The following is a 9,894-nucleotide window of genomic DNA, read 5'->3' on the forward strand; positions in this document are numbered from 1 at the left end:
CTGTTTCTCCTGCTGTTTGTGAACATGGGAATGTGGAAAACTAGGTTCACATACCTTCCTGGAGCAATGAGAGACCACAAATTTTGACATGAAGCTGATAGAGTGAAAACTTGAACCTGTCTTTTGTTCCTCTTGAGCAAAGCCTTTGGCTACAATGAAGTGCTACATAGTATACTATATTTAATTTTATCAGAAACACACCAAAGGAACTATAATTAATACAATTAAAATAAATAAAATACTGTGGGGCAGCCTCTATATATTTATTCAGACATTTCTTGCCTTTTCACAATATGAATCACTTTGCTTGGCTCACGAATGGCTTAATTTTTTTAGAAAATTAGGAGAAACTGTTTACCTTTTAGGGCATCAGTTAATTATACTTCAAGCTCATAAATTACAGTTGTTTTTCATTATCCACATATGGAACTGTAAAAGCAGAGTAAATGCTACTGTTATAACACAGCATTCCTCTCCAAAGTTTACAAAAGCAGGGTGAGCTAATGGAAAAAGAACCACTAAATAAAGCACCAACTGGCCCGGTTTCTAGGCTTGCTTTTAATTTTCTCCCTTTTTTGGCCATTTCAGAAAAGATACTGTGATTTCTCCCACTTTATTTTTAACCAGACATGAAATAGCTAAGAAGAACTCTTATCTTTTTCAGAGACATGTTGAAACATGTTGGTTCAGATTAATGAGATTTGCATCTTAAGAAAGTTATTCCAGCTCTGTTGCTCTATTTCCTCGTAAATAAGCAGACAAACAAGAAACTTCAGTTTCTCTGTGTATGCTCATGCCCTTACTTGTTAGGGCCAGACACTAAATTTATACTACACTGAACATAGAGAAACACTATAACACTGCCGATTTAAAAATTCAGATTTTTTTAAAGATAGTGTTGTGGTCAATAAAACCTACAGAACTACTTATTAGCATATTTTGCAGAATTATTTTCCTTCTGGAAATTTAAACCAAATTAATGTATGTGAGCCTTTACAGCATGAATAAATGCTCAGTCCTTCTAACACCATCTATGTTTGATGGTTACTTGGTCTTAGCTGAATATGGGAATAATTAGTTTGATTTCTGAGTACAGTTACATGCTCTGATGCAGAGCTAGTTTCTGAATTCCTTATAAAAACAATTACCTCCTGCTGTTCTTTAAAGAAAAGATTATGACTCATTTCTGTGGCTCCATCATCCAGGTTTAATTTATGTCAATAACTTATGGTCTGATACCATGTAAGCATCGCTGGCATATGAATCCAAGTAAATATATAAACTGATTGGAATGCAGGGTTGTCTCAGCACAAATGAAGTGCTTTAAAATTTTTAACAAGTCTTCGATGTTCTAATCAAATACAGATTATTTTCTTATATTGAAGTGGACTGAGCTTGTAGGACTGTAATTACTTCTAAGAAAATGTACACATAAGGGTCTCCACCCTTCAATTAGAATGTAAAAGGGTAGCATCGTAGAATCACTCAGATCCTGCTGATTCCTGAACTGATTGACACATAAGTAAGGGGGATTTTTTTCACCCAAGTTGAGGTCATAGTCCAAAATTCTTAGTATACCATTGGAGCAGATGACTCCCCTGAGGTCCCTTCCAACCCAAATCGTTCTCTAATTCTGCACTTCTATCACAAAGTATTAAATTGTCTTTGACAGCTCTTTCTCCTGAAGCCAAAAACTTGTTCTTATAATCCTACATGATGTGGAGGGAGGGCAGAAGGGAAAGGGGAGAAAGACTATCAAAGTTAAACATGAAGTAATGCACTGTGGGATCTGGAACTACAACTGCACAAATTCTGGGATCAGACAATTTATGCAGGACGCTGAAAGCTGACACAGCTGTGAGAGGTTTGCTGTAGATGCTGTCTGAGAGCACACCTGGTATAAAGACAAAAGACACAACACTGTAGAAAAATGTGAAACACAAAACTCTGGACGATGAGTTTCCCTATGAATTTCATGGAAAAATCCAGTCTGAATTCTGGGTGGAACAGAAGGAGATGCAAGGGCATATATGGATCATTGGTATGCGTGCTTTGTTGCTGAAGGATGTCATCTTTTTTCCCAAGAGCATAATAGGGATTTTTGATATGATGTTGACATCTTGGACCAGGTAGAGCAGCATATACAAGGAAAGTTGAACTTAAAGAACATACTCAATTTTGCTGAGATCACATTGCAGAGCCAGTTATCCTGGTTCTGGACCCTATCTTTATGGGGATAAAATAGAGTAGATTTCAGAGGTACTGTGTAATTAATTCTGAAGGAGGCTTTGTCCCTAGTCTCAGGCACATAAACTGCACCTCCATAAAAGAGCAAAATTAAGGAAAACCTATCAAAATGAGTAAGATATATAGCAGCATGCTGGTTTATAATTCACTTTGAAGAAAATTAGGCACTGTGAAGTACTGAAGTTACCGCTGAGATTTCAAGAACAAAAAAATATATTACCAATATTCAGGAAGTATGAAATACTATAAATCATTATTTTCTGACAACCCAGGGATCAGAATGTATGTTTGTTCTTGTTCAAGATACTACAGAAAAAGCAGGCAGTTGGGCAGTAGGCAGGAACACAGTCTTTTGAAGGACTTTTATTTTATTAAGGTTATCAGTGAAGCCCTGAGATAACAGGAGAGCCCTAGTGAAGTGCTCAGTGCAGGATTTTTTTATGGTTCACTCAGACAATAGCAGTGCTTAACCTGAGAGCTGAGCTGCATTCTGATAGCCATGGTCCAGGTGTATAATTAGGGAAAGACACTGCAAGGAAAAAAGGAGAGAGATTCTATGTGAGCAAAAAGATGAGAGGAGAAGCATGGGGATGAACAGACTTGTCCAAGGTCACAGGGCATGTCAGCACTGCAGACAAAACTCACATCTCCTGACTCCCAATCCAAGAATTACCTAGACAACAGAAGCATGAGACATAAGATGTAGCTGAACTTTAGGCTGTGTGAATCCAGGGCTCTCTGGGCTGCTCTAACTCTCCTTGTCTGCTGCTCCATCATTAAAAGCAAGCTATGATCAGTGACTTGTAACAAACAAATAACCTTGCTTCCATGTCTGCAGCCATCACCCTCACAACTTACTTCGCAATTCTCCTCCTGAAGCTTCCACTCAGCCTGGACTGTTTGATGCCTGCTGGTTTTGTGAAGCTTTTGAAATTATGCTTTAAAGCCTGTAAGAGCATCTCAGAAGAAAGAGAAAAAAAAAAAAAAAAAAAAAAAGAAGACAGTTTTTAAAAGAAAAGAAGACATTTTTAAAAAGATGCTCTGATTCTCCTCACAGCTGAGTTTTGGTAGCAGCTTGTGAGCAGAATAGTTAAGTGGGAGTTTTTGTTGTGTTTTTCCAGTCCAGTCTGTCTGGGCTGTGGATATCCATACTTTTTCTCATTTGTTTTTCACTGCAGTTAGGCCTTTTGAAGTCACCTCTTCAGCAGAGGCTGCCCCTATGTGGACCAAAGAGTAGGGGGTACACAGTGCTCAACTGGTTGAGCCAGATTGTGCCACTTCCCCCATCTTTGTGGACAGAGAAGGCCCTGTATTTCTCCAGCTCCCTCTTCTCCTTCTCTAGTCCTTAGCCAGTCAAGAGTCTATACACCTGCCTGTACACCATACCAGTGCAAATGCTTCTGTCCATGATCTAACAGACTTTCTCCAGATGTGATAGCTGTCCCTTAGGGAAGAATCAATTCTACACCAGCAAAAGAGCTCATACTAACTGATTCCAAACAGAACCCTCCCAGAAAAGTCAAAGTGATCATGTGCACCAAAAGGCATAATCCAACCCTCTGGAGAGCAAAACCAACTCTTGGTTCCACAGCTGGGAACCCAGCATTAGCCTGAGTTAACACCAAATGGATTGGAAATTTCAAGCCTTCATCACACTGATAATGACACCACAAATCAGATTAAATACCTTCTCTGAGCAAATGAGCACTGAAATAACTGATACTTGGATTGTTGAGACTTGTCTTGTCAGTTCCCAGCCTTCTTACCTTCTACAGCAGACCTACAGTATCTAATACCAAGATTATAGATTCAAATCAGGCTGGCACATTCCCTATACCTCTCAATTGCTGTCAAAATGCTCTGGCTCCTTCTCCCATCTCAAAATCCCCCTCAGCCTTACACATCACCTGTACAGCCCCCGAGCAGCTGGTAAGGCAAAAGACGCTGTGGACTGTAGCTGATCACGGCATCATAGAATTATGGACTGGTTTGGGCTGGAAGGGACCTTAAAGATCATTAAGTTCCAACACCTCTGCCAAAGGTAAGGATGCTACCCACTAAATTGTGTTGCTCAAAGCCCCATGCAACCTGGTCTTGAACACTTCCAGGGACAGAGAATCCACAACTTCTCTGGGCAACCTGTGCCAGTGCCCCGCTACCCTCTTGAGTAAAGAAACCTTTCCTAACATCTATTCTAAATCTCTCCTCTTAGTTTAAAACCATTTCCTATGTCCTATGTCTATCTGCCAGTGTAAAAAGTTAATTTTCCTCTTTTTTACAGGCCTCCTTTAAGTACTGAAAGGCCACAATAGCATCAAGTCTGATAACACCTGTGTGCTACCTGGGCTGCCTACACACACATACAGCCTGGTCAGCTGGATGAACCCTTCTGCCAGAACTAGACACCCATTTGAAGGTCTCTCCATGGTTTTCACAAAACTTGACAGAAATACATATAGTCATTATAAATGTACAGTATCTTTGAGGCTCCTATTTCTTTGCCAAAGAACTTGCAGAGAGACAGATGGATAGGGAGACTTAAGCTTTTTTCCCCCTTGAGGAAAACATGTTAAAAAGAAAAAAGAAACCTACCAAAATGCATTGTTTGTACTTATGAATTGTTATCAGACTTAATTAAATTTTAAACTGAATTTTTTATTTCAGTTCTTTATTTTGTATCAGGATAAAATAAAAAGAAAATTAGTGATTTTATTAATTTTGATTAAAAAAATTGGCAGAAGATGATCTGTGTAAAAGCATACAAAAGTGTGAAAAATGCTACTGAACCTTTTAAAAATTATTTTTCTTTAATAATTTTCAGAAAGACTTCAACTTTCCTCATTTTGCATTCCAAGAATTTGACTGAGAACCGAACACTGCACTACACTGAATGCATTTTATAGTTTCTGCTTCTTCAGTAAACTGGGAGAAAAAAACACAAAAACCCCAGCATTGTACATTATAGACTAAAATATCTTGAAGGGAGATGATGAAGACTGTTGTTAAAGGCATTTGACTTTGATCATCTTTAGAGGGCAATAAAAAAGAAAATAAGATTACCTTGGGAAAAAATACATATGAAATCAGGCAGATTGTAAAGCTTCTGATAAAACAGCACTTTTGGCAAGCTACACTGGAGAGAAAAAAAAAGGCAGTTCCTCTGTCCGTAATGTGTATTTTTTTTAACATTTACAAATTATTTTTGACTTAGCCACGCAGGGAGCCTACTTTCAACCCTCAATTTGAAAATCATGGAGGCTTTATAAAGTCTTCCACCTGCATCTCTTTTTTGCATCACAGTTCTTTATCCTCTAAAGGATGAAAACCCTGGCATATAAAAACTTTGTTAAGCTGTCACTATCAATAGAGTAAAAAAAAATAATGGTTGACAAAGAAGAAACAAATTGCATCTTCGAATAAGTTTCCTTCATGCTCTTGTTAAAAGCTATAACCTCTGATGTTAACTAAATTTAACCCATTCTGACCCTTGCGGTGGCCCTTAACCTTTTCTTTATTCTGCTTCCTGTGGTTGCTGAAGAAAACTGGCCCAGTCATTGGAAAAGCGCTCTCTGTTGCACACAAAGCCCCAGCCTGGCTGCTAGTCTGTCAGGAGGGATAGAATAGACGGGGAGGTCAGCACCTGTGCTGAGAAGCAGGTGACAGGGAACTGCTTGGACCATTCTAGGGCAAGTTGTAATAGTTTCTACCCTTTAAATATCGCACTGTAGTTTCGGGTATTCAAGGCAGTGAAGTTCACATTTTCTTTGTGAATGCAGACTTTAAACAAATTAATCTATTGCTGTTCAACTGACTGTAAAATTAGTAGATTTACTGTTGCAAAAAAAAAAAAAAAAGAAAAAAAAAAAGAAGACAGCTTTCACTTCCACTTTAATAAGGTCACGGATGTGTCCTAGGCTGCCAACAAAAGCAGCTTTTAAAATCTTTGCAGCTGAGCCCAACAACTTGCAAAGGCTGTAGAACAATGTCTTCAATGTACAGTGAAAACTCCTCTCCCTACAGTCAAGATGTAAAACTAGACAGTTAAAAAACTTTCTATACTGTGAACTTTTAACTCTAATTGCATCTCGCCCCAGGGACCCACAGGCTTGCTCTATGATTAACATTTTAACAAATTCAGTCAGCCTTGCTTTTCAGGGAGCAAAATTGGTTCTTTGCCTGGATTCAGTAATTCAGCCCAAGCAATTTAATGGCAGAGCATGCATCTTCAACAGATTTGTTTTAATTCCCACAACAGGGGCAGATTTCAGAAATCAAACAAAACTTTATCTGCTTCGACTATATTTGTACATTCTGTGCAGGGCATCAGTTAGCAGTGATCATTTACCACTCACTACAACAAAATTTTGGAGTTTGCTTTAATTTTTTGCTGTCTCTTGCTAGAATAAAAATAGAGGATTTTGTGTAGGAAGCGACTTTCAAAAGCTGTGGATGGAAAAGGAGTAACTGAGCTACTGCAGATCCAGAACTCTGGACCTACTACACACTCAGAATTTCTGTGTCCTTTAAATACATGTTTACTCTGACGTGTTCTCTGCTATATGGCAATGCTCAGCTCAGCACAATGGAGTTTTTAATCTGAGTTATTTGCTAAAGTCTTTTATAAATACTAACGGGAAAAGGAACACTAAGGAGTGTAAAGGGGAGGCTACAGCTCCTCTCTGAACCAGGGGTCTGCAGAAATACACAGCCACGATTATAACCAGCAGGAAGGTGGAGGGGGGCCATACCAGCTGCCAGCAGGACTGGGGAGTGGGGAGGAGTAAGAGACTCTCTCCAAGTCTTCTCCAAAGCTTCCCTGCTGAAACGCCCTGTGAAGGAGGGGATTACACAGAAAAAAAACAGGAAAACAGTGGTGCACAGGGTAAGCAGCCCTCCAGATGCTCAGTACTTTTGTAAGCACAAGTGTGCAGGAGACTAATCACAGATAAGAGTGAGAAAAACCTGCTGTCCCACCCACTGCTACTACTCCGTGTCCAAGGGTCCCAGGCATTGTATAAACCCACAAATATCAGTAATAAATTCCTGATGATGTTATTTGGCAGTTGAAGTTTTTTTTAAACAGATATTTGTATGCACAGCTCCAGTTTGGGAAGCAGCAAGATATCGACCATGCACCAATGAAAGACCAGTCTTCCACCCACAGCCAGTAGGTAAGAGCTCCTTACAGGTGTAAGGCACTTAAGCAGCTTGCTTTCTGCTCCCACAAAATGAGTGATGAAGTCTGAATGACAGTAAACCATAGTGAAAGTCTCAATGACAGTAAACCTCCAGGTGAAAACACTGTCATCCAGCTAAGGACATCCTCACTCTCTGCTGGGTATTAAAAACTGCTCACTGTACCCATAATAAATAACTTGGCACGGGGAGATTTTAAGTGGGGACTATGCTAGTGCTGGTTTGATGGCTAAACTAGATGATCTTGAAGGTCTCTTCCAACTTGGATGATTCTGTCATTCTTTGATTTTGAAATTAACCCCAAAACACAGAAGGACTGGAACTAATTTCCAACATCCTCAGGGAATACTGAAACCATCCCCCAGAGATCAGTTGCTAATGTGGAAGAAGTTTCTCTGTAGCATTTTGAGCCTCACAATAATTACTAACATTAATAACATCCACGCTAGCAAATCCCCGCACTGCTCATTTACGAGGACCAGAAATCTCTCCATCCACCCATCCTTTCCCCTTCTCATATATTTGCATTTAAAATTAGCTGGGGAATGAAATGTCTACAGTTTGGCACAAGGTCTAGCAGAACAGGCCTTAATATGGCACAAAAAATAACAAAGTGAAAACAACAACTCTGTAAGTAAATGGCAAATAAAAAAAAAAAGAAGAAAATAAAAGGCAGGCAAAGATTAAGGAATTAAAAAGCAAATAAATGACTGAGTGTATTGTCAAAGGTGGGTAGAAGATGATATGCATCAGGCAAAGTAGAAGGAAGAAAGTTATTATTAACCACACTTATTATGATAGTGTCTTTCAAATAATTAAGACTGCAGTCTCGCTGTGGCAGGCATATATAAAAACATGGCCCCAGGACAATTACAGTGTAAATAGACATGAGACAAAGAACAAGGAGAAAGAATATAATGAACCCCCAGAAAGATCAAGTTAATTGAGGACAAACAGCAGTAGAAGGCTGCACTTTTTCTTGGCACATATTTAATTAGAAAGGCATGAAGTAAAACAAGCATCAGGTTTAAACTTAACAGAATTAAACAATGGGAAGAGAGAAGGAATGTGAGGTGTATGCTCTGAATACCTTGTTTCCATGCAGGTAGTTTTTACCACAGTGAAGAGGATTATTAGCTTTATTGCTGCTACTAACACTGCTGAAAATTACCTGTCTTGTGGTGACGATTCTCGGTGTGGCAATAGTCTCTAACTGCAAGGGGGCTGCTGACAAACTCTCTTCTAATGCATATTGCAGAGCTGATGATGAAAAAAAAAAATCTCTCCAGGCCTCAGCTCTGCCAAAATTTCCCTTAATGCCTATTCAAATTCCACATTTGATTTCCAGACCATGAAAGGAATAGTAAAAATCTTTTTTGTTTTGCCTTTTCTTATTGAGGAATATTTCACTCTCCACAACTGGATACTGTAGAATTTCAATGATTTATGTTTCAATAGCATCAAACTGAGATCCAGTTTTCTTAGGCATTCCACTGATGTGACAGTAATCTCTGCTCCCAAAGAGCTTACATCTCTAAAGGCATAGAGCCTGAGTGAAATTTAAAAAAAAAAAGAAAGAAAAAAAGAAAAAAAGAAAGAAAGCACAAAAAAGCACAAAAGAGCAGGTTGGAAAAAATCAGCTCTATTTGCATATAATAGAAGAAGATACAGTTGTCATTCGGGGTCTTAACACAGCTCACCATCTACTTGGCTAATTCTGTTACTGGCATTTTTCCAAATTCATTACTGCCGGCAAGGACTTTTAATGAGGATAAGGTGATGTGAATGAAGTTCATATTGTGAACTGATTTAGGGAAGTTTTCTGGGTTTGCACATGATTACCACATGACATCTTCTGTGAAGATGGAGAGCATTAAGCAATGACAGACTGTTTTTACATGTATGTACCACAATGACAAAACAAAACCAGCAAGCACATGAAATTAAACCATTCTAAGACTGCAGTTAAGAACAGAAAGCTTTCAGCCCAAAACCATACAGGTCAGGTCTTCATTGCATTTCTTCTTCCTGAACAGAAGAAGGGGAGAGGAAAGAAGGGTCACTTAGCTGTGGCCTAAAGCATATCAAATAAAAAGTTCTGATTATTTTTAGGCAAGAAGATCAGCTGCTTCCCATAGCTTCATTTTGTACTAAATTCTAAACACAAGCACATGTTGTGGTGTTGCTCTAGCTCCTGCCGGAACGGCTAAGCAGCATCCCTCGATAGACACGAACCCCTGGGCTCCGTTGAGAGGTCCTCAGCAAACTCCCATGCTGTTCAGTGGCTGACTGCCTTAGCTAGCGTGTTCCTTACAGCTGGGGACACGGCGCTTGCACATGAATTTCAGTTTCTTTCAAAGGTTTCCGTCTCCAGATTGGACGCAGGATCTCGCACAGCCGAGGCAGAGCCTCTCCTACCAAAGAAGGTAACAAATGCAAGCAGCCGAGCCG

The sequence above is a fragment of the Lonchura striata genome, chromosome 2, assembly GCF_046129695.1.
Source record: "Lonchura striata isolate bLonStr1 chromosome 2, bLonStr1.mat, whole genome shotgun sequence".
Lineage (NCBI taxonomy): Eukaryota > Metazoa > Chordata > Aves > Passeriformes > Estrildidae > Lonchura > Lonchura striata.